Consider the following 24,880-nt stretch of genomic DNA (forward strand, 5'->3'; position numbering starts at 1 on the left):
CCATAAAATCAAATATGAAGTCTCTAAAATGATACAAAAAGAAGATGAAAATCTTGAAGATTTAGTCAAAATATTTGCTTACAATGTAAAAAGGGAAAAAATGAATAATCTAGATGAGGAAACTTTGAATGCTCTCTTATTGAAATCCATTAGAGATGAGTGGATTGATATTCTCAATCAAATGGGTAAGGGAGACATTTCTCAATTGTCATTGGGAGAAATTTGTGAGTTATGCATACACATTTCAAGAGGCAAAGCAAGAACCGGGAAAAATCCAAGAGATCCTCTTTTATCAAGGATTAATAAATCTCCAGCTCAGACAATATGTAGAGCAGAATTAGGAAATTTTCTTGATAATTTTAAAATAGATATTTTAGGGAGTCTTAATGAAAAAAGTGACACCCTTAAAATACAAAACGAGCAAAAAGCTGAAAATGCTGCATTATCCATTTTTTGCCCTAAGCGCAGAAAGAAACATGCCTTGAGAGAATGTCCTCTTGATCTAAAAGTGTAGAAACTTGTGTTATTTGTGCAGAAAATCATGATACAAAAGAATGTCCCTCAATACCAGGTCTTAAATTTGTCTATCAAGAAGAAGGAGTACCAAATTAGGTAGATCCTCTCTGTTTTATTGCTAAAATACCTTGGAAGAATCCACAGCCAAATACAGCTCAAGGTTTTAATAGTCAACCATTTGCACAATATTTACAAAATAATTGGACTACCCCAGTGCCTTGGCAATCTTGGCCAAAACTGTGGTCACAAGGATAACAAAATCCTATGGAAAATTCCCTCAATATCCTCAATTTCCACAATTTCAACAATCATATCATACTTTTCCTCCACAATATTATCCTCAGTCTGTTCAACAAAGTCAACCTCACAATTTGAATCCACAACTTTCATTACGATTTCCTCAAAGATCAAACCAATTGCTTGCCCAACCACTCCCAAATCCAAATAATAATAAAAATTCACAACCTATTTACAATATGGAAGGACAAAAATTTCAAACCTACATGATAACTCCACTAAATCTAAAAAATGTTCAACTTAGATCTGGTAGAATATTAGAAAATAAGTCCCCATCAGTTGTTATTCAAGAATGTGAAAAAGAAAATATCTTTGAAGAAGAAAAGTCTCTTAATAAAAAAGGAAAAACTCAAAAACAAGTTACTCCAGGACATTCAAATAACTCAATTCCTATTATGGAACAACCTTTAGTATCTGTTTCAAAACCATCTTTCCCTCAAAGATTAAAAATTGATGAAGGGGTAGAAAAACAAATTTTATTGCTTGATTACGACATGTTAGATGAACTGAAGAATGTTTTCATAAAGATTCCTTTTCTTCAAGCCATTAAGGAAATACAAATTTTTGCAAAAACAATTAGGGACTTGAGCATAAAAATACCTTGAAGAAAAAGAAAAGAAATCAAAAGAATTCGACTAGTTGGAAAAATTGCAGATATCATGATGGGTAAAACAACAATTAAGAAATATCTTGATCCAGGAAGTCCCAATGTGAAAACAAACATCAATGGTGTGGAGATCAAAAATACATTGATTGATATATGAGCATCCATAAATATCATGAGTAAACAAACTATGAATCAATTAAAACTTTCTAATCTTCAATATACATCTACACTATTACAATTGGTAGATAGATCTGTAATCAAACTTGATGGTGTATTAGAAGGCATATATGTATCCTTAGATTCATGGGAATACCCTGTTGATTTTATGATTTTAACACCCAAGATTAACTTAGCAGGACATCCATTGATTCTAGGAAGACCATGGCTAGCTATAGTTGATGCTTTCATAAGTTGTAGATCTAGTGATATGTTCATTTCTGATGGGAGTACAACAAATAAATTCACACTATATCCACCAGTAGAAACAACAGTAGAGGTTGAAAATGAAGAATGGATAGATGATGACTTTGGTATAAGACCAATCTTTTCTACTTCAAAAATATACGAAGAAGATCAAATTTTAAATTTAATGGAAAATAATGAATCTTCATCATATTGTGTATCTTGTCAAAATTTTCGAGAACAATGCAATATTGAATATTTATCATCCCGTCAACTATCCTTGCATTCTATGTGTTGGCTTGAGGGGGCCTGACCTAGGTTTAGCATTATTTAGCCAAACAAATCCCTACACTACTGGCCCTTTCGGCATCAGCCCGTGGAGTGCGGACCGAAGTCTCACTCGAAGCAGTATGGGGGGATGCTGGAACCAAGTTTCCGCACCCTGAGATGGTTGTGATGTCGTTTGATCTCTTTTATCCCTGCCTTCACGTAGGTGTTCTCGCTCTAGGGATTGTAAGAAAACCCCCCTATTCTGGCTTCCAATACCTTCGCGAAAGTATATGATCAACCTTCACGCGGCCCTAACCTGGGGCTCAGGTACTTTCGCGCTGCTATGGAAACTTACCGTGCAGATTCCTCAATTACCCTAAGTGATTTTCTTATTTTGTTGAATACTTAAGTTTATCACTGTGTAATCAGATATTCGTAATTACGTTTAATTATTCAATGTAACCATATTAATTCGCGCAACATAGAAGCACAACAAAGGAAATTCATGCACAAAATATCCAAACCCATCAACAAAACAAATACATAGAAATTGTAGGATAACTCCTTTTATTAATATCTTCCAAGTGTTACAGACTCTGTTCACCCTGTGCACACAGTTGCAGGGGTTTGCGCACTCAGTTGCGGACTTCTACCCTATGCCTCTGTGCACTCAATTGCAGAGCCTCTACCTCCGCTACAACCCAAGACTTGGACTTCTTGCTCTAAAGGTTTGACTTTCTTACTTCTTCTATGCCTCTAACTCCTTGGAGCTGAACTTTTTTTATACAATCCCATGGTCTGCGGACCATGGTTAGATCTCTTACAACCGACTTTACTTTACAACACTAAGGTGGAATACCCTCTGTGACACATAATACCTTCGTGCTCCGCGACCACAAAATGTGGAGTATTTACAATAATATTACAAAACATGGGCTTTTAGCCCTAAAACTGCCCTTGGGGGATCTCGCTCCCAACACTATGGAAAAATCTGGCAATTCTACAATTGAAATATTTCAAGGAAAAATATTGAATATCAACAATAATTTGGATGGATTTCAAAAGAAAGAATTAATCAAGATGTTACAAGAACATTCACCTGCTTATGCATGGGAATATACTGACACGAAGGGAATTGATCGTAATACTTGTAAACATCATATCTACATTGAAGAAAATTCCAAACCAATTCAACAACCTCAAAGAAGAATGAATCCAAATCTAAGGGAGATTGTTAAGGAAGAACTACAAAAACGGTTGAATGCCAATTTCATTTATCCAATATCAGACAGCGAGTGGGTTTCACCCTCAGTAATTGTTCCTAAAATGAATGGAAAATGGAGAGTGTGTATTGACTATAGGGAATTGAATAAATCCACTTTAAAATATCACTTTCCACTCCCTTTCATAGATCAAGTTTTAGATAAATTAGCAAGAATGAAATATTTTTCATTTTTAGATGGTTTTAGTGGGTATAATCAAATCCAAGTAGCCCTAGAAGACCAAGATAAAACTACCTTTACCTTCCCATGGGGAACTTATGTTTACCAAGTACTTCCTTTTGGATTATGTAATGCTCTTGCAATTTTCCAAAGAGTAGTATTAGGAATTTTTTCTGATCTAATTCATGATTGTGTGGAAGTGTATATGGACGTTTTTATATAGTTTATGAAAGTTATTTTGAAGAATCTCTTAAAAATTTGTAAAAAGTTCTCGTTAGATCTAAAGAGGTAAATCTCTCATTAAGCCATGAAAAATGTTTTATGATGTTCACTGAGGGAATTGTTTTAGGACACCATATTTCAGGGAATGGAATTAGAGTGGACACATCTAAAGTAGAAGTTATTTATAAATTATCAATTCCAACATGTCAATGAGATGTTAGAAGTTTTCTCGGTTTCACTAGTTATTATAGAAGATTCATAGAAAACTTTACAAAAATTGCATCTTCACTTTTCAAACTGCTCACAAAATACTGTCAATTAAATTGGAATTCTGATTTCCAAAAGGCCTTTGAGTTATTAAAAGATAAAATCTCTGAAGCACCCATTTTTAGAGGAAAAATTTGGAAATTACCTTTTGACATTTCGACTGATGCTTCAGACACAACTTTAGGAGTTGTACTAGGACAAAAAGACTTAACTCCATATGCCATTTATTACACTAGTAAAAATTTGACTCCTGCAGAGTTAAATTATACTATCACAGAGAAGGAGTTTTTAGTTGTTGTTCATGCCATCAATAAATTCAGACAATATATTATTGGCTATGAAATTTTTGTACTTACTGATCATTCTGCAATTAGATACTTAATGAATAAACCAATCACTAATGGAAGAATCACTAGATGGTTGTTGTTGCTGTAAGAGTTTAATATTACTATTTTGGATCGACTTGGAAAAAAAATATAGTTGTTGACTTTTTATCAAGGATTCAAAATGATAACAATGACATGCCTGTAGAAGATAGTTTTCCAAATGAATATGTTTTTGTAGTATCTATTAAATCTTTTTGCTGTATCTACTAAATCTCCATGGTTTGCAGATATTTCTAACTATTTGGCTACAATAAAATTACCATCATACTTGACTCCTCAAGAAAAAGGGAAGGTAATTCAAATTAGTGCATCTTATTCATGAATAAATGAAGAACTGTATAAAACAGGGCAAGAGTTGATCATCCGAAGGTGTGTTAAAGAAGATGAAGTACCATAGATACTGAAAGCTTGAATAATGAGCCTTGTGGAGGACACTTCGATGACAAAAAAACTTCATACAAAGTCATTCTCTTAGGATACTATTGGCCTTCCCTTTTTAGGGATGCTAGGGAGTATGTTAAGATTGTGATAGTTGTCAAAGGATGGGGAAACCTATTCCTTCTGATGAGATGCCTCTACAATCTGAGGTACTTATTGAGCCTTTTGAAAAATGGGCTTTGGATTTTGTTGGTCCAACAAATCCACCTTTGAGACAAAAAAGGTACATTCTTGTCTGTAATGGTTATGTTACAAAATGGATAGAAGCTAAAGCACTTCTTTTTGCTACTGAAAAGGCTATAGTTTCATTTATTTTCGAGGATATCTTTACTCATTTTGGTGTCCCAAGAGAAATTGTAATAGAAAAAGGTACTCAATTCACATTCAAGTTGGTACATAAGATAATGGACGAATACAATATAAAACATCAGAAGTCTACTACATATCATCCTCAAGCAAATGGACAGGTGGAGTCAACCAATAAAGTCATTGAAGGAAATCTCACCAAAACTATGCATTTGCATAGAAGAGATTGGGTAGAAAAGCTTCCAGAAGCTTTATGGGTATACCGAATGACATGGAGAAATACTACAGGGCATATTCCTTATGAGATTTTCTATGGAAAACAAGTCTTGTTTCCTATTGAGTTTCAAGTCAAAACTTTCAAGACAATAGCCAAATTGGGTCTTGATCTTTCAGAGGCACAAAAAAAAAGAATGGAGCAACTGAATGAACTTGATGAGATAAGAAAGATGCAATGCAAAGAACCAATCTAGTTCAACAGCAGAGATCCAGATGGCATGAAAAATATATCAAAGAGAGAAAGTGGTGAGCACCAGTATTGCAGCAATAATGTTGCAACTCCTGGGCTGCCTACTTTACTCTTATCAACCTAGTAGTTCGTAACAAAATTGGAAGCAACGGTGTTATATGCACAAGTACTAGTTCTTACTATAGATTGTCACTTGGTCAGCTGGCGCAAGATCACTAGGAGCTCAAGCCAACTTCTATGGATTCCAGAAGAAGCTCTATATGTGATGAAAGGAAAAAGAGAGATTACTCTACAGATGCTATTCTACTTGCAGAAAGGAAGACTGAAATGTAAAGCAAACCAAGGAGATCCTAATTAACCAACTAATCGTACTTTTGCAGAAAGCACTATGAAAACCATGGAAAGAATTCCATTACCTATTCAAGGAAGTAAACAACATCTAACTGAACTATTTATGGAAGAAAATGAGCAAAAAACATCTTTTTGGATTTTTATGTGAATTTGTCATGCATGTAATTTATTGTTTGTGAATGTGGTAGTGAATAGGTGGCATTGGAGGGTGGTTTTGGGACTTGAGAGGATGTAGGATGGTGTGGATGGATCCTATGAGGTCTAAGGTAGCCTCCTGGAGGCTTTCCCCAAACTCGGCCTTCAAAGGAAAGCCTACAGGAAATTCTACAGGAGGACACAAGAAATCTACAGGAGGAAAAACAACGTTCTACAGGAGGCCTACAGGAGGAGGCCGAGAGCAGTTTTGGCTACTTTGAGGGTGTGAGAGTGGGTGGAAAAGGTAGATGAGGGTTGGAATGAAGTGTTAAGGCACCTAGGGTCTACCAAGAATCATTAGGAGAGAGAAAGATGATTGGATTTTCTCAAGGATAGAGGAGGAAAGTCTATGGAAAATGCAGGAAACTAAGGAAGAATTGAGGGGAGACTTGGGCAACCTGTAGGGCATGGATCAGATGGAGGATGGGATGGATGATAGGCTGGCATACTACTAGAAGGTATTTGCTGCATAAACAACTGACAGTCAACCAATGAGATTAAGTAAGCAAGGAAATAAGTGTATCTAAAAAAACAAAGTTTTTGCATCAAGTAAACTATGATCTATGAAAGGAAATGCTAATAACCATTGTAGGAAAATAAAGCATGAAAGAAGACTTTTGAAAATAAGGAAATGAGCATGATGGAGAAGTTTTGAAGCAAAGCTAAACTAGACTATGAACCAACTAGAAAGCTGCAAACACTAGAAGTCCTATGAATGAGGAAAAATTGTATTTTTGGGGCAGCAAGAGGGTATTTGCCTCAAATCATTGTCCAAGGGAGGAAGAGAGGCCAAGGCACTATTGCTAGCCTTTTGAATATTTTCTTTATCACTACTTAAATTTCTATAGAAAGCACAAATGGAAGCAAACTACTAAATCATCAAAAGCAACATATTCTTAACCATAAAAGAAATGCATCTAACAACACCCTAATCTACAGACTGAAATGAAATATACAAATACAAGTAAAGAGGAGCTTGGATGCTTGGATTGGGCTCTAACCCAAGAGTTTAAGCCCTCTGAGGTAACTTAGTGCTAGCTAAAATGATTCCATCTTTATTTCCAAAACAAGAGCAGAATTACATGAAACTGTCACAAAATAATAAGCTCGAAGTTGAGTAGAGTTTACATAAGCAAAAATCCAACAAAAATCTGACAAAAATCCGACAAAAATACAACCCTAGTGAGGCCCTAGGCCTCTCTACTTATACAAATGAAGCTACCAACAGCTTCCTTAAAATCAGGTAGGCTTGGCTCCCAAAGCTCGAGATAATCATCAGTCATCCTCCACTTGCTCGGCTACCTGCTAATGCATGACTTGGGTGCTTGTACTCCGAGCTGAATGTAGGGGAATTCGAAGTGGGGAGTAATAAATGAGGGGATTCCCTCCTATAAGTCCTCTCCTTTTTCCACTTCGAGTTATTGCTGCCATTTGTCCACTGGATCCTTGACTTTGACCACAAAATTCATCAATAATTTGCATTAAACACACATTAGACCTCATGGCATCATAACTAACTCAACTCACTCTATAAGCATAAATATAATTAGAAAATCATACAATAAACTAAGAGAATGGTTGATTTGACTAGGTTAGGAGGTAAAATGAGTCCATATAATTGCCCATTTATGAGGCTCATCATCACCCCCCACTGAAAGTGTTGCTCATCCTTTGAGCAACTTAGTCCATCTCCTCATCTTTTATGGCCCTGGTGGCCTCCCTAGCATCGCATGCTTCTGATGTGGTCTCCTCTTCCTTGTCATAGAATCCTGCCTTCCTGTCTATCTCTTCCCACTGTTGTTGCTCTTCTTCTTCTTTTCTGCCTTCTAGCATTCCTAGCAGTAGTGGGGGACTCAATTTGAGGCCAATCCAATTGACCTTCAACCTCTGCATGGAGCGCTTGTAAATTGGCACTCTCCTTAATTCCTCTTTCATCCTCATTGGGGAATGATATTCCTTGATCTGCAGACTGTGTGGTAAGGTGTTCCATCTCCTCATACATGCATGCACACAGTCATCCCCAAGTAACCTTTCCATATCCTCAAAATGTGCAATGGCTTGTGCCTGATCACTGATATATCTAGGGGCAATATGAGGATTATGTGCAAGCAGGTTATGTGTGCTGATAAGTGCCATGGGGTCTGATGGCTCAGCTATGATCATTAAGGGCTCATTTTGTTCCTTATTATCAACCTTCTTATTTCTACTGCCCTTAACTCTTCATGGTTCATCCATGAGGCCATGGAAATTAGTTGCAAGTCCCCTAGCCTAGCATTGGGATCCCACACATTCATGTCTGTGAGGGCCATGTTATGCAGATAGAATTCTGCCATCTTTACCTTATCTTCTAATGTGCTTTGGTCACATAGGTCCATAAACTGCCTGTAATCTTGGAAAGGCATTGTGCCTCTTTGTGCCAAAGTCTTTATCTGAAATTGCATCCATTGGTCCTTGAGATACATGCCATAGGATTTTGTTGGTGTCCTACATTGCAATTCCTCCATGGACCAGCTAGCCATGCATGCCAGTTAGGTCTCTTTCTCTTGCACTTGTCTTCTTAGCAATTCATTTTCAGTTTCAAGGTGACTTCTTGTGATTTCTTCCCTGTGTCCGACAACACTTATCTCTCTGCCCATTTCTCTGAGTTTGTTCTCTATATGGCCAATATCCTCAACTCCCTTGGATTTGGCTATTTGCATCCACCTATGGGTCCTTATTCTTTCTTTCTCTAATTCAAGGAATAGTGGAATTGCAAATTTTTGTGGAATGATTCTTCCCCCCTCAAGAAGATTGTAGTAAGAGCCAAGACTAGGCTGGGGATTAGGTTCTTGTGCCTCTGTTGCTTCCTCCTTTCCCCGTGGCTGTCCTTCTACCCTTTTTTCAAGTTTTTGGGTCTCCTGTAGTTTTGACAGGGTGTCCTATAGAACAGTCTATGCCTCATGTAGGACTGTTTTTGAGTCCTGTAGTTCTACTTTTTCTTTCCATGTGGGAGATCTAGGAGCCCCGCTTTTCATAAGTGATAGGTGCCTTAGAAGGGGATTCCTTTCCTTGGGCAGAGGGTGAATCTTCAATAATAATTGGCACTTTTGAAGAAGGCTGGGGTTTCCCTGTTTTGATTCTTGTGCTCTTCCTAGCTCTGAAATACATTGAGGTCTGCCTCTTCCTCTTATGTTTTGGCTTAATTGGTGTGATGAGGGCAGTGAGAGTAGCTGCTGCTTCTCTTTCTAGGGTCTTAGGGGACACTTCTGTCTTTTCTGCCCCTTTTTATCCTCCTTCTGTCTCTTTCTCTGTCTATGTTTGCTTTGTTTCTTCAACTTTCTCCTCCTCTCTTTTGGTTTCTCCCTTCTTCCCTTCTTGTTCCTCTAAATCACCAGTTTCTTCACCTTCTCCCCATTGCTACTCTTCCTCCTCACTACCAGTAGGGCTAATATCATAGGTCAGGGTCTTTATGTCATCTTCAACAGTCATGTTTCGGAAGATTTCCCATGCTATAGGGAGTGTAAATGTATGAAGGGATTCTTCCACTAAAATTTTCATTAACCCATGGTGAGCTAGCTGCTCTGGATTTCCTACTTTTACTTTAGTACTGGAGTCAATGAGGGACTATAGGAGGAAGTAGGAGATGCTAAGCTTTTGAGGGGCTGGAGTGTCCATGCCATACCTTAATTCATGCATGATTCTAAAGTGGTAACCATAGACAATGTTGTACTCCCCTCACAGGAAATATACTTGATTATTTGATAGCTGACCTCATCCTAAGGATATGGTATGCTAGCCCTTCTTATGCCATTTTTTATCTTCTGCAGGGGTTTCATTGTTTTGGAAGAAGTTTTTCTTGCTAGCCTGGACAATTGGTTTTTCATCCTTACTCCAAGGCAACCTAAGAGGAAGGGTAGTGACCCTACTGACAAATTCAGGGGTTATCTCCATGGAAAGGCCTCTAAAGGTGACAGTGGCATGTGTTCTGGTGTGAGGGACGAAAGAGTGGGCAAATTCTTGAGCAATTTCCTCATCAAACCCTCAGAATTTCTCAAAAAAGTTCATCCAATTGGCTCTTATGAATATGTCCACTACTTGGGGATGTGCATGGATCCTGGAGGAGTTGGTGGGCCCCTTTCTCATAAAAAATCCTATCATTTTGTTTATGCTTCCCTAGAAAACCAAATATGGAAATTGAGAGAACAATTTTTGAAGAAAAATAGAGAGACAGAGAGACTGTGCTTTTTTAAGAAATAAGCAGCAATTCTTCTATGAATTTCCTCCACCTAAAAATTTTATTTCCTCCCCAAAATTAAACCACTACTTGCATATTTTGATATTCAATGGAGGTATGCCAAGAACCTACCTCTTCAGCCTAAGAATTGTGCTAAAACCCGTGTTTTCCCTCTCCAAAACAACTCACTGGCCCTCTTGTAGGAGACTATTGGCCCTCCTGTAGAATTCCTGTAGGTTCTCCTGTAGAAATGTTGTAGGTTCTCTTGTAGAACCTGTAAATGCTCCTATAGAAAATGCCGAGAGCAGGGATATGGGAGATATTAATGGAGAATAATGGTTTCAAGGATGTGGGGGCACGAGAAGGTTGCAAGAGCAGAGTTTCGAGGAGAGAATGAAGGAAAAGGTGGTGAGAGTGCTCAGGGAGGAGTACTTATTACTTTTTATGGATATTTTCGGTGATGGAGGGTGAGCTGGCCAAGTGTACATTGGCCATATTAGGACCGTTGGTCCCCACCTACCTTTTCATCATGGCCCTTCCCTCATAATCATCCCACATGATTTCATCGGAGTTCACACTGCCTCCACTACCTGTCCTTGACATTCCTCTTGAGTTGACTGTGCGCACGTGTGGGTGACATCTTCAGATGAGTGGAGTCAACTAGATGAAGTTGGCCCAGTTAACTAGCTATCTTTCCCTCGTTCAACCTCAACCATCTCGTTGCTGTTGCATGCCTTCTAATTACACAAATGCAAATAGAGGAGCCGGTTAGTTACTTACTTGAGATCCGAATGCATTTGCTGTGAGGTGTTGTGGTTCTCTCTCTCTACTGTATGCCTTTGGTTCGTTTGATGCATGCTGTATTCTTGTTGATGTGTGGCTATGCTTTGTGTAGGTTCCTCTCTGGCTGGATCTCATCTTCAGTTGTCTTCTTCAATCTTCATATTTGCACCTTCTTGTTGTTGATGCTGGATTTTAATGGATCAGTTGCTACATGAATTCCTACATGAGCTCCTGTAGCTACTTCTCCCTTTGAAACTTCAGCTTCTTTTCATGCTTGGAGCTGTGAGGATGATGCTAGAGATGTAGAGAGAGATGGAAAGGTAATGGGTGGCTTCAGGTGAGGTGGATGGTGCTGTTTCTTTTCTCATTTTTTTCTTTTTCTAAAAACTATTTTTTCTGTGTTTTTTTTCTTGGGCAGGAAGAAGAATGATGCTTGGGATGTGATTCAGGCTTCGAAATGATGGAAAGGAGGTTTGAAGACTGTAGGAGGATTTATAGACCTTTTATGAAGCTTCCCTATTCCTCAAACTGCCTTTTATGTCCATTTCTGGCTCTCTGTAATTCCTACATGAGCCTCTTGTAGAAAACACAGTTTTTGGAAAAGAAGCACAGTGAGGTGGAATGATGTAGAAAGGTGTGGGAAGGTAGGATAGGTTCTTGTATTGGTTTCAGGGCTCCCTTGGAACCTTCTATTGCTTCCTATAGTCCTCCTGCAAACTTGCAATGCAATTGGAAATTCATTTTCTTTCTCTCTCTTTTTTTTTTTTTGAAAACAACCAGGGTGCCTCAGGGAGGTTTTCACCCTAGTTGCCTACCTTGGGTGCCTCCAAGGGAGGTTTTCACCCAGGGATCTTATTTTTTATCTTCTCTTTTTTGACATCACTGGGCCACCTCAGAAGAGGTTTTCAACCCAATGATGGGACCCAAGTGCCTCATGGAGGTTTTCGCTTGAGTCCTTACTATTATTATTTTTTTAATTTTTAATTTTACTTCAGTGAGTGGGTGAAGTGGAGGCTAAGACATGCTCCACTACCATCACTGTTTTATTCATATCTTCAATGAACTCTTGCTTGGAGAGGGGTTTGTTGTAGACTTTCAACCGGTGTCCATTGACAAGCATGGGGATGGCTTCATCATCAATGGTTTCGAACAGAACTGAACCATTGTCATTACATTTCTCCACAGTGTAAGGTCCCAGCCATCTTGTCCTCAGCTTGCCCTTGAAATCTTTGTATCTTGAATCATAGAGTAGTGCCACATCTCCCTCTTGAAATTGCTTCTCCTTGATGTTTTTGTCATGCCATATATTTCTTTGAAGCTGAACTACCTCTGTATGAAGAAGGGCTTGCATTTGGTGCTCATCCAATCCATTGAGCTGGAGTAATCTTTATTTCTGTGTATGGTTGAGGTCTAGGTCTAGTTGAGTTGCCATCCTCAGGGTATTGGATTCAAATTCTATTGACAACAAAACCTTCTTCCCACAGACTAGATCATAGGGTGTGAACCCTGTAGTGGTCTTCCAGGTTGTATTGTAGGCCTAAGTGGCCTCAACTAATCTGCTCGCCCAGTCTTTCCTGTTGCTGCTCACTACCTTTGTCAGGATTCCTTCTAGTGCTCTGTTAGTGACCTCCACCTGCCGATTGGCTTGTGGATGGTAAGGGGTGGAAGTCCTGTGCTTTATTCTATGATATGTGAGCAGGTCTTCAATCAAATTGGAAGTGAATTGACTTCCTTGATCTATGGCCAGCTCTCTTGGATACCCGAACTTGTAGAATATGTTCTCTCTCAAAAATTCAACTACTTTTTCCTCTATCGCTGCTTTGATTGCTTTTGTCTCTACCCACTTTGTTAGATAATCGGTGCACACAATGATGTATTGCTTCTGCTTTGAAGGAGGGCTGATAGGCCCCACAAAGTCCATGCCCCACTTCACAAATGGCTCAAAGTTCACTTGAGGTTGCAAGGGCATTTCATCCTTTGGAGTAGGTTCCCCATCCTTTGACACCGGCCACACTGGCTAGTGTATCTCCTCACATCCTGATGAAGAGTTGGCCAACAGTAGTCTGTTTGCAATATCTTGAAGGCAGTTCTTTTTGCTGCAAAATGATCTCCACAAGGCCCATCATGACAGGTCAGGAGGATGTCAAAAAATTCCTCCTCCCTGACACATCTTCTCAAGATCTGATCTGGGTCAAGTTTGAAGAGATTGCCCCCAACCCAGGTGAAAGGGGTGCTTTTCCTTACTATCTTGCTCTTCTCTTTTGAGGATAAGTGTGGTGGGAACTGTGCTGAAACCAAGTAGTTTGCTATATCAACAAACCATGGAGAGAGTACTGAGATAGCAAACAGGTGTTCATCTGGCATTTGATCATCCACCATTCCTTCTTCACCTGCAGGCAAATTCACTCCAGACAAAAAGTCAGCAACAACATTTTCTTTACCAGGCTTATCAACAATGGTCAAATCAAACTATTGCGGTAAAAGCAACCATCTAATAATGTGGGCATTTACATCCGGTTTTTTCATTAAATATCTAATTGTAGCATGATCAGTGTGCACAAAGGTTTGATAGCCTATGATATAATGTCTGAATTTATTTAAGGATTGCGCTACAACTAGGAGTTCCTTTTCGGTGACTGTATAGTTTAGCTCCACCTTTGATAAGTTTTTTCTTATAAAGTATATGGCATAAGGTAAATTTTCATCAATTTGTCCCAAGGCTGCTCTTATTTCTTTTTTCGAGGCATCTGTGTGAATTTGGAAAGGTAGGGCCTAGTTTTGGCCTCTCAAGATTGGGGCAGTCACGAGTTTTCTTTTCAAGGTATCTGGGGTTTCTTGACAGTTTTCCGACCATATAAACTCGACATCTTTACCTAAAATTCCAAACAAAGGAGATACTAGCTTGCTGAAATATTTAATGAATCTCTGGTAATACCGAGCTAAGCCTAGGAAACTTCTGACATCTCTCACCTTTTGAGGAGGTGGGAACCTTTGGATGATGGCAATTTTGTTGGGGTCCACCTACAGTCCTTGTTGAGATATTGCATGACCTAGCACGGTTCCTTCAGTCATAAAAAATTCACATTTTTCCGGACTGAGGGACAGGTTCATCTCAATACACTTATCCAGAACTCTTCCTAGGTTAGACAAAGCTTCTTGAAAGTTAGATCCATAAGGAGTAAAGTCATCCATGTATATCTCTATTGCATCATGAACTAATTCAAAAAATATACTTAGTACTGCTCTTTGGAAAGTGGCTGGAGTGTTATACAAACCAAAAGGAAGGACCCGGAGTGCAAAGGTACCCCATGAACAAGTGAAAGTGGTATTATCTTGGTCTTCCGGGCTGATTTGAATCCGATTGTACCCGCTAAACCCATATAGGAAAGAGAAAATTTTTTTCCCGCCAGACCGTCTAACACTTGATCTATGAAAGGTAAAGGGAAATTGTCCTTTTTAGTGGCTTTGTTCAATTCCCGATGGTCAACAAAAATTCTCCACTTACCACTTTTCTTTGGCACTAGCACCAAAGGAGAGACCCATTCACTATCAGAGATGGGATAGATGAAACCTGCATCAAGCAATTTCTGCAGTTCTTCCTTAACAATATCTTTAAGTGTTGGAGTCATCCTCCTTTGAGGTCGCCTGACTGGCTTGCAACCCTCCTTGATGTATATATGATGAGTACAGACTGAAGGGTGCACTCCCTTAATATCCTTATAGCTCCAGGCAAAGGCATCTAAGTGCTTTCTCAGCAGGCTACACAGTTCCTTCTCCTGGGAAGTGGATAGGGATGGATTGATTTTCAAGGTTCTTTCTGGACCGAACTCTATATTCTTAATACAGAGAGAAGTCGAGTCTGCCACAAAAAGATCAGTTGAGGGGTTGTTTTGGGTTTCTCTTACTATGTCCTCTAAGGGCGATACACTGGGAAGTGGATTCTGAATCAAATTTTCAATTATATCATCCTCATCTTTGTTGTTCCCCCCCATGGTGATTCCTAATGTACAAAGCGGTGCAGAATAAACTTCATTCTCATCTTCCTCCTCCAACCAGAGAGGTAGATCATGTTCTAACAAGGTTCTAGTAGGAGGATATAGGATTAATTGTTTGGACATATGCCCATTCTTTATGGTCATGTTCCCAGCTCGATAGCTGATGTAGGCATCGACAGTAGCCAACCAGGGTCTTCCCAGAATGAGAGGATACCCAGTGAGGTTTTCCTTTTGCTGGAGAACTAAGAAATCAACAGGGTACTCCCAAGAATCAATGGAGACCATCACATCTTCCACAATCCCCTCAGGGGTCACGGTGAAGCGGTCTACTAACTGTAGCATGGTTGTTGTCTTCCTCAAGGAACCTTGGAGGTTGAGTTTGAGCAGTGTGTTCTTTGTCATCACATTAATGGCAGCTCCTAAATCAATCCAAGTGTGTGGGATCATGGTGCCATTTATGTGGACATCAACTACTGGGCTTCTAGGGTCTAGATATTTTGGACAGATTACCTGGCCCAACATTAGGTCAACAGTTGCCCTATGACATTGACGGTTGGGGCATCTCTCTTGCGCCTTCCTAGATGCCTGAAGCACTTCTCCTTGATCAACCTATTGTAGATAGGGACATCTTTTATGGCTTGGAGAAGTGGCATCTTTACACATAAATGTTTTAATTCCCCCAGGAGTTCAGTTTCTTCTGGGGTAGGCTAAACTTTCATGGATAATCTCTCAGGAAAGGGTGGAATTGCTTTAGGTTCACTTTCCTCTTTATCTTCCTCAACCTCCTTGGGTGGAGGTTGGCTATCTGGGAGAACTTTCCCAGATCGCAAGTTAATTTCCTGAATCTCCACAACATAAGTTGGGCATGATGGTTCCCCACTATACACTTGCTAAGCCTGTCTGTTGTTCGGGTTCGGGTTCGGCTGGGCAGGCATTTGGGGTTGCTTTGGAGGAGAAGGAGGTAACGGTTGTGGTTGGGCAGGTGGTGGAGGAAAAAGAGTGGGAAGCGAGTTGTATTGGGGTCTCCACCCCTGATGAGGTGCATTCCACTGAGGTGGTGGTTGAGCATAGGATTTAAATGAATGGTTGGCTGATTGGGCATCATATTGAGATGTGAAGGACCAAGGAGGAGGTGTGGATCATCAAGGATGATTAGGGGGACCCTAAGAAGGTATGGAAGTGACTGGGTTGGGGTTTTAGCATGCCTGGGATGTCCCTTGCATCCCATGCTGGTATGGTATAGGTCCATACGACCTTCTTTGGTTTATGTAATAGAGTTGCTCAGTGACTCCCTTAGCCCCTTGATATACTGCTTTAAGTCCGGGCAAGGAAGGGCACTTATCTGTAGAATGATTTTCTTCACAGACTAAACAAACCTATATAGATTTCAATGGCCATTCATTCTTAGGATGCCTCCTAGTGCATCTAGGGCAAAAGATGGCCAAAGCCCTCTCTGCTTCCTCTTGTTTCCTTTTGATATGCAAGGTATCCATTTGCATGGCAAGAGTCTGCAACATCTCACTCTTGAAGTCTTCTAGCATGTTTCCAATTTCTCCCTTAATGGATGAGTTAGAGGAAGAGGTACTGGCTATGGGTTGACTCCCGCTACCTTTCTTTCTGGCTGCTTTAGAATGGTTTCTAAAAATAGTCTTTATGTCTTCATAGGATAGTTGGTAGATGTCTCCCCCAGCCAGTAGATGGAGGGTGTCTAAAAGATCTTCCTGAATTCCCCTGAGCAGGACCATCTTCAGAGACTCAGGGTCAAGTGTACACTCGACCCTTTTGTAACTGAGCTGGAACCTCTCCTCATAGTCTTCCAGGGACTCATCAGTTCCTATGGTCATTCATAAAATTTCTTCTTTAGTATCTTTTGACCTACAATAATCTCGATACTTTTTGTTAAAGGCTTGCTGCATCTGAGCCCAAGTTGTGATACTATTGCCAGGTAATCCCATGAACCAGCACAATGCTGCATCCTTGAGAGTAGAAGGGAACAGTTTCAACTTTTTCTCATCTTCTGCATAGTCATAGGTTCGACATATAATAACAAACTCAAACAAGAAGGTGTCAGGATCTTCTGTAGTCAGACCATGGAAATGAGGTAGGGCGGAAGGGATTATATTCTTTATTTTGGTGTCCCCATTGGTCTCCCAAATGGGAAAGGTACCTTCTATTCTTTCTCCATTCCCCCTAGCATTTCTGTGTTCAACCATTAGCTCTAAAGGAATGTTTTCTTCTTCTTCTTCCCCTATAGGTTCTTCAAATATGTCTGGCTGTTCACCTAAGGGTTCTTCTTGATCACAACCACCGAAGAAGAGAGAAGGTTGGCTGTGTGAAGCAATGGGGGTGTTGGGCAAAATTTTTCCTGAATTATCTCTATTCCTACGAGGCATGAAAGGAAATCTTTTTGGTTGGTTTTTGTTTCTTTTTTCCTCACACTGATAGTACCTGCAAAATTGAAATTGGTTGAATAAAACAATTTGCAACTAACTGAAATGAACTTGCTGAAATGAAATTTGTAGAATTTAAGAGGAAATAAAAGAAATGTAGAACTCAAAAGAAGAGAAATCACTAATCTGCTTTTGCTGAAATGGAAATTGCAAAACTGAAAAGGAAAGAAAAAGAAATGCAGGACTGAAAGAAAGGAAATGACTATTCTACTTTTGCTGAAATAAACTATTAGCATAATGTTGCAAGAGGAAATAGAAGAAAGCAGTAATCACAGAATACTCTGACGCTTCGCCGAGAACGACGCCAAAAAGTGGTGAGCACCAGTATTGCAGCAATAATCCTGCAACTCTTGGGCTGCCTACTTTACTCTTATCAACCCGGTAGTTCGTAACAAATTTGGAAGCGATGGTGCTGTATGCACAAGTACTAGTTCTTACTACAGGTTGTCACTTGGTCAACCGATGCAATATCACTAGGAGCTCAAGCCAACTTCTATGGATTCCAGAAGAAGCTCTATATGTGATCAAAGGAAAAAGAGAGATTACTCTACAAATGCTATTCTACTTGCAGAAAGGAAGACTGAAATGTAATGCAAACCAAGGAGATCCTAATTAACCAACTAATCATACTTTTGTAGAAAGCACTATGAAAATCATGGAAATAATGCCATTAACTATTCAAGGAAGTAAACAACATCTAACTAAACTATTTATGGCAGAAAATGAGCAAAAAACATCTTTTTGGATTTTTATGTATTTTTATGTGAATTTGTCATGCATGTAATTTATTGTTTGTGAATGTGGCAGCGAATAGGTGACGTTGGAGGGTGGTTTTGGGACTTGAGAGGATGTAGGATGGTGTGGATGGGTCCTAGGAGGTCTCAGATGGCCTCCTGAAGGCTTTTCCCAAACTCGGCCTTCAAAAGAAAGCCTACAGGAAAATTTATAGGAGGACATAGGAAATCTACAAGAGGAAAAACAACATTCTACAGGAGGCCTACAAGAGGAGGCCGAGAGCAGTTTTGGCTACTTTGAGGGTGGGAGAGTGGGTGGAAAAGGTGGTTGAGGGTTGGAATGAAGTGTTAGGGCACCTAGGGTCTACCAAGAATCATTAGGAGTGAGAAAGATAATTGGATTTGCTCAAGGAGAGAGGAGGAAAGTCTATGGAAAATGTAGGAAACTAAGGCAGAATTGAGGGGAGACTTGGGCGACATATAGGGCATGGATCAGATGGAGGATGGGATGGCTGATAGGTTTTCCTGCTGCTAGAAGGTATCTACTACATAAATAACTGACAGTCAACCAATGAGATTAAGCAAGCAAGGAAATAAGTGTATCTAAAAAAGTAGAGTTTTTGCATCAAGTAAACTATGATCTATGAAAGGAAATGCTGATAACCATTGCAGGAAAATAAAGCATGAAAGAAGAATTTTGAAAATAAGGAAATGAGCATGACGGAGAAGTTCTGAAGCAAAGCTAAACTAGACTATGAACCAACTAGAAAGCTACAAGCACTAGAAGTCCTATGAATGAGGAAAATCTATGTTTTTGGGGCAGCGAGAGGGTCTTTGCCTCAAATCATTGTCCCAAAAGGGGGAAGAGAGGCCAAGGCACTATTGCTAGCCTTTTGAATATTTTCTTTATCACTACTTAATCTGCTACAAAAAGGACAAATGGAAGCAAACTACTAAATCATCAAAAGGAACCTATTCTTAACCATAAAAGAAATGCATCTAAGAACAACTAATCTATAGACTGAAATGAAACATACAAATACAAGAAAATAGGAGCTTGGTCACTTGGATTGGGCCCTAACCCAAGAGCTTCAGCCCAATGAGGTAACTAAATGCTAGCTCAAAAAGGATTCCATCTTTATTTCCAAAACAAGAGTAGAATTACATGAAACTATCAGAAAATAATAAGCTTGAATTTGAGCTGAGTTTACATAAGAAAACATCTAACAAAAATCCAACAAAAATCCAACCCTAGTGAGGCCCTAGGCCTCTCTACTTATACAAATGAAGCTACCAACATCTTCCTTAAAATCAGGTAGGCTTGGCTCCCAAAACTCGAGATTATCATCAGTCATCCTCCACTTGCTCGTCTGCCTGCTAATGCATGACTTGGCTGCTTGTACTCTGAGCTAAAAGAAGGGGAATTCGAAGTGGGGGGGTAATAAATGAGGGGGATTCCATCCTATAAGTCCTTTCCTTTTTCCACTTCGAGTTATTGCTGCCATTTGTCCACTGGATCCTTGACTTTGACCACAAAATTCATCAATAATCTGCATTAAACACACATTAGACCACATGGCATCATAACTAACTCAACTCACTCTATAAGCATAAATATAATTAGAAAATCATATAATAAGCTAAGAGAATGGTTGATTTGACTAGGTTAGGAGGTAAAATGAGCCCATATAATTACCCATTTATGAGGCTCATCAGAAAGTTTCATCTAGTATATTGGGCATTACTGTTTGATTCAAAGTTCAAATATTTCCGAAAATTCAAACTCATTGGCTTGGGCCTTATTAGATTGAAACAATCTTTGATAATGGTGCAATTAGGATCAGAATTATTGATGAAGAAAGGACCACTTTTCTTGTGAATGGTCATCGACTGAGAATCTACATAAGCCATTGACCAAGGAAGAATTTATCAAATATTTGTAAGATAATACTGATTTAAAGTTGGTGACTAAGGATTTTCCTTCTTCTCCAACTTGATCTCCAAAAGTATTTTTCTTTCTAAAAAAATTTAAATATATATATATATATATATATATATATATATATATATATATATATATATATCTAATAATAATAATAATAATAAAGTGTATAAACTTGAAAACCAACAATGGTTGGCATGTTTATACATAAAATATAAGGTGAAATCCAATTTTTGGCACCTTAAATTTTCCTCATATCCGTTCTAAACCCATTTTCTTTATATCCCACTCTTTTCTTTTCAGGATTAAAATAGCTACATAATTACTAAGTTTCTGCATCTCTAGCAAATTTATGTAGCCAATTTGACAGGAATTTCTGATGAAACAATTGAAAGAGAGATTGACTCCCTCCACTGCAAAGCACTTGAAGACAATATAAAGGATAGAAAGGAAAGGTTAGAAAGAAATAATTCAAAGGTATGCAACTCTTTAACTTGATAAGAGGGATCAAAAACATTAAATGTATGAATAATATAGACATTGTACTACCAAAATTCAAAATCATGATTACTAAGAGTTGATAGTATCATGTCAAATCAGATCTAATCTGCCATTCACTCCTCATCATTATACTTACGTTCCAACACACATCTTGATTTTATTGATTTGATCGCCCAAATCATGCTCATTCATGCTCTCAAAGGTTAGATTATGTCGCACTTCTTTATACCCTTACCACTTACGCTCCCATCATTCACACTCTCATCCTCATCGCTCTGAAACCCTCACACCCTGTTAAACAAAACAATCTTGAGACAAAGATTCTCAGCCATGGGGGTTATAGTTAGAACAAAACCAAGAGGAAAAAAATAATTTAGAAGGATATCCACAGACAAGAGAATTATTACAGAAAGCGAGTGGCTGGAGTTGGTGGAGAAATTCAATGGTTTCCACAAATAAGTAAATAAATATTTCTCCAGAGATTTTGATTGGGTGGAAGTCAAGACAGGGGACATAAAATTTATAGTAACAGAGGCCTTTGTTTCCAAAGCTACTGGATTGCCTAAAACTGGAGAAAAATGGTGTAAAAACAGAGGTATTGAGAGGGAGGACAAGAAGGTTTTTCGGAAGAATCCTAGCATGGATACCACCATTTTCAAGGAGGGCATTCCGAGCACAAGATTGAAAAGTAAGTGGACAAATTTACTTTCGATAATTAAAAAATTTGTTACTTGCGAAGGGAGGTTTGGATGCATGTTTTTCTATCATATTTGACTACTGATGAATTTTATTGAGGATACTGAGATAAATATTCCATATTTATTTCTTAATAGGCTAAGGAATATGTTAGGGAATGTTCAAAGGAAAATTTAGTTTATAGAGAATACTATGTATTACCATGGTCTTGTCAAAATCCTTGTTGAATTTCATCTTAAAAATATGGGGATGATTGGGAAAGCTTTTTAGTGAGGAATCATTTTAAGGAAGATACTCAAGAACAACCGAGTAGCAGCAAAGCCAAGAGAGGGAATTTTTTTTTTTGAAGAAATAGTGGAACAAGAACAACAATAGCCACAAGAGCCATGAGATGATGATGTTCCTCTTACAGAAATTTTAGAGAATATAAACAAGAAAAATGTTAGAAGAGAGAAAGCTAGCAAGGGAACAGAGGGCACACCCAAAACAGAAAAGCCTAAGATAAAAAGGAAGAAAGAAAAAATTCAAATGCCTCCTCTGACAAATTTAAGAAGAAGTACTAGACTTAATCTAGCAACAAAAGAACTTCCTTAAAAAAGTATGGAGCATATCGACTTAGAAGCAGAGGAAGATTCAAGGGTTTCTCCGCCAACTTTCATCTCACCTCCTCAAAGCCCAAGCCAAAAAACATATGAAATTGATCATGTACAACAGGAAATTTATGATTATATTGAGTCCCTGGAGAAAATATATCCGACAAGAACATCAACATTAAATCAAGGAGAAGTCCAGTTTAGCAAACCACAAGAACCTCCAATGATAAATTTTTTAAAACAAGAAATTTTTGAGCTAGAGACACTAAATAGGTACATTCAGAAGGAGAATCAATCCGTAAAGGTGCAGAGTGAAATCCAAATAGCTAAGGGTGACAAAATTCTACTAAGTCCGTGGTATAAGAAAAATAAGAAGTTGAAGCAGAAAAACAGAGCTCTACAAAGGCAAGTCATAACCCTGAAGTACAAGATTCTCATGAGAAAGCCAAGGATGGCAGTGGTTTAAAAGAAAGGAAAAAATATGAAGTTGGATGTACTTGCAGAGGTCTCAAAAGAAATGTAGTAATTAAACAAGAGACATCAATTTTATGTTTTGCATGAGAACATACAAAAAACCTCAGCATGGGGGAACATAGAGTCTCATGACTATTTTGTTTTTGTACTCTTTTCATCCATTTTTCCTCTTTTCATCATCGCTATCAACTCAAATAAGCAGTCAACTATAGATTTTGACATGGTAAGGTACTCAAATGTCTTATTTTTCATATTTATTAATGTGCCTTATTATTAAGTTAAAATATTGCAATAAGCTACAGAATTAATATGATTCTGTAGCTGTTTCATGATTCTGCAACTATCTCCATGGTTTGTCGGATTCTGGTACACCAGCCAAGCAAAGAAGCACATGGGCAGATGGGATTAATCTCTTCCTATTCCCCCGAGCCAAATCATCAAGGAAATAGCCTAGTGGCACCGCCAAAGAAGCAAGTCAATATGTGGATAAGAAAAATAGTGAGAGTTAAAATAAATCGCGACTCTCTGATTTTATTTCCAAATAGAAATTTGTAGAGAAATGTTATTACTCTGTTATAGATTAGAATTCAAACTAGGATTGCTTTAAGTTTTGTAAGGCATAAAAGTCTCAATCTGTTGAGCACAAATTCTATTTATATAACTCTGTAAACAGAAAGCAGGGAGGCGCGTATGTAATCTTTGAATGACTGTTTGAAGTTTTATAACTCTGTTCTCTTTAATTGAAGAAGTATTTTCATCAACTTCATGCACAGTTAGATGTCGAATTCAAGTTTTAAAACCTGTTTTTTCATGAAGGGCCCCTGCATACAATTGAGGTTCAATATTTTACGTTTAGCTCAGTTATTTCATTTTGTTTATTTCCAGAATTTCATTATTCTAGCTTCAGTTTATTTGTAGTCATTTGTTTACAGTCTTTCTTTTGATGTCTACCAATTTCAATCATTTATATGCTTTCTAAAATAGAACCATGTATATACTCTTCTTCTTTTCATAGAAAATACATCTGTTAGATTGCATTCCTTCTGTTTTTTGCTTTATTATTTCAAAGTTGAATTGTTAATTGCAGTGTAGATATCTTAACATAGGATGCTTTATAAATTCATTCTAGAATAGAAGTAATTCTCTTTTAGAGCATAAATAATTGTCTTTCTAGAACATAAGTAGTTTATTCACAGATTTTAGAATAACTTTCTTTTTGGTTTCTTTAAAAAAATACAATTTATCTTAAGGAAGTTTTTCGTAGAATTTACAAAGTAATTTTGCTTTTCTATTACCTCGCATAGTAATTCTTTTGAAACTAACGATAGTCAGTTAAATAGGATCATGATATCTTGTTTTGATTTTCTTTTCAGAGTTGATTGTAGGAATTTAATTGTAAATCATCAATTTCATTAGGAATATAAGAATAAAGAAAATCCTTGAATCAAACACAATCATCATTTTAATAAACTCAAGAAGGCTTCTAGCATATATATTGCACTTGCACTTTGCAAGTTTGCCAACTCTGGTCGATAATTTATGTTAGAAATTTAAGAACATTAAATTGACTAAACATAGTCCTTTGTTGCCGAAGCTACTAGATTGCCTCGAATTGGAGAAAAATGGTTTAAAAACAGAGGTATTGAGAGGGAAGAATGTAAGGTTTTCTGAAGAACCCTAGCATGGACACCACCATTTTCAAGAAGGGCATTCCGAGTACAACATTGAAAAGTAAGTGGATAAATTTACTTTTGATAATTCAAAAATTTGTTACTTGCGAAGGGAGGTTTGGATGCATGTTTTTCTATCATTTTCGACTGTTGATGAATTTTATTGAGGATAATGAAATAAATCTTCCATATTTCTTACTTAATAGTCTAAGGAATATGTTAGGGAATGTTCAAAGGAAATTTTAGTTTATAGAAAATACCATGTATCACCATGGTCTTGTTAAAATCATTCTTGAATTTCATCTTAAAAATATGGTTGATAATTGGGAAAGATTTTTAGTGAGGAATCATTTTAAGGAAGATACTCAAGAACAACAGAGTAGCATCAAAGCCAAGAGAGGAAGAAAAAGAAATATTGAAGAACCAGTGGAACAAGAACAACAACAACCACAAGAGCCATGAGAGGATGATATTCCTCTTGCAGAAATTTTAGAGAATATAAACAAGAAAAATGTTAGAAGAAACAAAGCCAACAAGGAAAGAGAGGGAACGCCCAAAACATAAAAGCCTAAGATAGAAAGGAAGAAAGAAAAAATTCAAATGCCTCCTCTGACAATTTTAAGAAGAAGTACCAGACTCAATCCAACAACAAAAGAATTGCCTT

This window comes from Pinus tabuliformis, chromosome Q (genome assembly GCF_031772625.1).
Source record: "Pinus tabuliformis cultivar Carrire ecotype Pingquan chromosome Q, CPIR1, whole genome shotgun sequence".
Classification (NCBI taxonomy): Eukaryota; Viridiplantae; Streptophyta; class Pinopsida; order Pinales; family Pinaceae; genus Pinus; species Pinus tabuliformis.